This window comes from Phoca vitulina, unplaced genomic scaffold (genome assembly GCF_004348235.1).
Source record: "Phoca vitulina isolate PV1807 unplaced genomic scaffold, GSC_HSeal_1.0 scaffold13, whole genome shotgun sequence".
In the NCBI taxonomy this organism is placed as follows: Eukaryota; Metazoa; Chordata; class Mammalia; order Carnivora; family Phocidae; genus Phoca; species Phoca vitulina.
In genome coordinates this window covers 27,699,550-27,703,837 of record NW_022589716.1, presented here as the reverse complement: position 1 = coordinate 27,703,837, position 4,288 = coordinate 27,699,550, and the positions used below count along the sequence as shown (strand labels likewise).

Here is a 4,288-nt window from a genome sequence, read left to right as displayed (position 1 = left end):
CCTCTCGGTGATTCTTTTTTTTTTTTTTTTTAAGATTTTATTTATTTATTTGACAGAGAGACAGCGAGAGCAGGAACACAAGCAGGGGGAGTGGGAGAGGGAGAAGCAGGCTTCCCGCCGAGCAGGGAGCCCGATGCGGGGCTCCATCCCAAGACTCTGGGATCATGACCTGAGCCGAAGGCAGATGCTTAATCGACTGAGCCACCCAGGTGCCCCATCCTCTCAGTGATTCTGATTATCTTACAACAAAGCCAGCACAATAGCACTTTGAAAAGAAAATTACAAAAATTATTGGATATTAAATAGGAATAATTTCATTTTTTATAAAATTTCGTATAATGATGATGTCATTTTATTGTCAAAGATGCCATGTAAAAGTACTCCTCGAACATTATGCTGAAGTATTGAGTGGGTATGTGATCCCATTTCAGAACTATTTCAAGTTCTAGATGTTTTAGTAAAAATGAATAGATATTTAATATTATAAACATCCTACATAGGAACGTATGGTATAGTATAATCCCAACGGCACTTTACCTAGTATTCTAATTCTCCTGGCAAGGTTGCAAGATAGTTACTGTTTTTCATTTTATTCATGAAGAAACTGAGGCTCAGACGGGTTGAATATTGTCCAAGAGCCTGGAGTTAGTAAGGGGCAGAGCTAAGATGTGAATCCTGGTCTGGCTGACACGAAACTCATGTACTTTCCCTATACCTGCTGGTGGGAGGAGCATTGGACCAAGATGATTAGTGGTATAAGATTTATAAACTTCCTCCTTTCAAAAAAGAAATAGAGGCAATATAATATAATATAAAAATAAGACAATTAAAAATGAAAACAGAATAGGGCACCTGCGTGGCTCAGTCAGTTGGGCATTGGACTCTTGGTTTTGGCTCAGGTCATGATCTCAGGGTCGTGAGATAGAGCCCCCTGTCAGTGTGGTGTCTGCTTGTCCCTCTCCCTCTGCTCCCCGCCCCCCCCGCCCTGCTCTTGTGCATGTGCTCTCTTGTGCTCTCTGTCAAACAAACAAACAAACACATACATAAATAAATAAATAAATAAATAAATAAATAAATAAATAAATAAATAAAATATTTTATTTTTTAAAGGTTTTATTTATTTGACAGTGAAAGAGTGAGCACAAGCAGGGGGAGCAGCAGACAGAGGGAGAGGGAGAAGCAGGCTCCCCGCTGAGCAGGGAGCCCGATGAGGGACTCGATCCCAGGACCCTGAGATCATGACCTGAGCCGAAGGCAGACGCTGAATGACTGAGCCACCCAGGCACCCCAAATAAATAAAATCTTTAAAAAAAATGAAAGCAGAACAAATGATAGTTTACTTTAGGTGAGTCCTAAATTTAGCTATGAGTGTATTAGAAGCCAGTTAAAGAGGAAGTCAAAGCACTTAGTTCTTTTTGTCTTAAAAAGTCGATGAATGAGTTCATTTGCAAGGACAACCTTTTTCCTTTCATGATCTGGTGGAGGAATTTGTGAACTGAGTTCTTTATTAAGAAATGCTAGGTAATCAAACAGATATTGCCTTAATCTTAGGGTTTTATAGAAATCCAATTAGTTTCATGGAATCCTTGAAGCTGAACTGCCTTTGAGGTTGTAAATTATCATCATTTTTTAATTTATTTTTTATCTATTTTTTAAAAGACCCATTTGTTTAGCATCATGATCAGACTATTACATTTAGGAATCAACAGAATGGGTGCAAAAAAAAAAAAAAACTCCATTAAAGAACTTTGTTAGAATGGTTTACCCTTTCCACAGAACAGAAACTAAAATAAACTGTTATACAATTAGTCACAAATCCAATCCTTGAGTTTTTTGCCCAAACACACGAGTATTGTCTAGAACCTCACTTCTTTGTAGCAATGAAACCCTGCCCCCGCTGTGCTTGGCTGAGTTCACAAATCTCTTGTAACCTGTAGCTTACCAGTCACTTCTCTGGCTCTCCTCTCCTGCTAAGCCTTGTTTCCTGGCAATAATGAAAACCTTCTGCCACTGCCAGAGCCATGTTGGTTTCGTGGTTTGGCAAAGTATTATCCACCACCACCATAGGGGCCAGAGCTTCTGCCTCCAAAATTTCCTCCTTTCGTGGTCCAAAATTTGAAGATGCTCCCATCATTACCAAATCCGTGATATCCATCCCCACTGCCACCATATCCACCACCACCTTGGCTGTCACCAAAGCCACCTCACCCACTGAAGTGTCCTCCACGACCAAAGTCATCATTCCCACCAAAACCACCTCCACAGCCACCACCACATTTCCCAGAACCACTTCGACCTCTTTGGCTGGATGAAGCACTAGCCATCGCTTGCTGAGATAGGTCTGTCCTTACTTAACAGTTGTGGCCATTCACAGTATGGTATGTTATAAAAGCAAAGCTCTCTTCTTGCCACTGCCGCAGTCAGTCATGATTTCAGTCACTTCAATTTTCCCATACTGTTCAAAGTAATCTCTTAGATGATGTTCCTCAGTGTCTCCTTTCATGCCACCAACAAAAATCTTATTCACAGTCAAGTGGGCGCCAAACCAGGTCTTTGAGAATCTTCTTCTGAGACAGCCCTCTTTGGTTCTACAACTCTCCCATCCACCTTGTGTGGCCTTGCATCAGTGGCTCCATCCACGCCCTCCACAGTGGCATGTGTGACAAACCCAAAGCCTTTGGGGCACTTGGTGTTTGTGTCCCTCATGACCACACAGTCCGTGAGCATTCCCCATTGCTCAAAATGGCTCCTCAGACTCTCATCCATTGTTTCAAAGCTCACACCTCCGATGAAGAGCTTCCGCAGCTGTTCAGGCTCTTTGGGAGATTCTAATTTAGACATGCTGGCAGTGGAAGGGTGGACTTTAATGAGGCTTCTCAGTGGCATCCACGGGCAGAAAGTCTCAATTGTCATCATTTTAAAAGATAGTTTTTCATATATAGAAATATGATTGATGTGGGTGTTTATTACATAAGCCATTTTTTTATGCTGAGGGATTAACATAAAACATTAAAAAAAAAAAAAAAGAACATGGCTGCATCAAGGCATGGAATGGGGTTGGTCATGTGGGACTCTGAATCCTGCCTCCTCTGCAAGGAACCACCCAAGCAGGACTGTCTCCTCATCTGAGGACTTACTGTGATTTAGTGCCAATCACAGATCTGGTTAGAGGAAGCTAACTATCTACACGTTAATGTTTCAGACACTTAAACATTTAAAATTGATAAGCAGCAAATAGTCAAACACAATCTCTTCTTTGATGAGGTCAATGTGTGACCACATGAAAGGAAAATTTTCCTTTCTGGTACTAACTTGAGATTGGTTTATTTTATCCCAAACTCTTTGCAATCAAATAAACCTAATTTTTGAGTTAGATAAGTGTGTTCTCTTTTTCTTTTGTATTTTTCCTGCTTTTTCTGTCTGCACTAGTCTAGTATTATAAATTGTAATTCCTTAAAGACATTCAGACAAAGGTAGACAGTATGATGGAGATAGTGCCATTTGGTGATCTAATACTGGGGTTGGCAAACTTTTCCTCTAAAGGTCCAGATAATAAATATTTTAAGCTTTGTGAGCCATGCAGTCTCTCTTAGAACCACACAAGTATGCTGTTGTAGAGAGAAAGCAGCCATAGACGGTACCTGAAGGAGTGGGGGTATGTTCCAGTAAAACTTCATTTACAAAAACCGGTGGCAGACCACATTTGGTTTATGGGCCCTTGTTTGCTGATCCTCACTCTCACATAATACAAGATTGAGCTTTAAGACTATGTCTCTTTAGCCTTCTGTCTCACACTACATGTCCAAATGAGCCTTGTGTCGCAAGTAAGTCAAGGAGGAATTATACAACATGTATGCATATTCTCTATTACGGCTTCATTAAAGTTTGATTCTGTGACCAGACAGCAAGAACCAGAGTTTATGTTGTGAAGATGTGGGGCTATAGCACACAGCTGGCCAGACTGTACCCCTCCCAAAAGGCTTTCAGCCATGGGAGCTAAGAGACATGGAAAATCAGCTAATGCTCTGCTGCAGCCACCCAGTGGAAGGGGTGTCTTTTCTGAATTCTTCCATCTAGAGGAGGAGTCTTCTTCTAATTTGTCTGCTGGGAGGGATGTCTTTTTCTAATTCCTATAATGGTGTATGGAGTATGTGCTAACAGAGACCCTGTGGAAACCTAGGAACCTGACTCATATCCTTCCCATTCTTGTGGGCTGCCACTTAAAAAACAATCTTTGCATGGTTCTTTAATAAGAATTAATTTGAAGCCATAGGGTTTGGCGCCATAA

The 4,288-nt window shown here is 41.1% G+C and overlaps 1 pseudogene; it reads right to left on the bottom strand.

Annotated features, from left to right (window-relative positions):
• Positions 1 to 2,048: 2,048 nt before the first annotated feature.
• Positions 2,049 to 2,841, bottom strand: LOC116636962 (annotated as a pseudogene).
• Between the last annotated feature and the right edge of the window lie 1,447 nt (positions 2,842 to 4,288).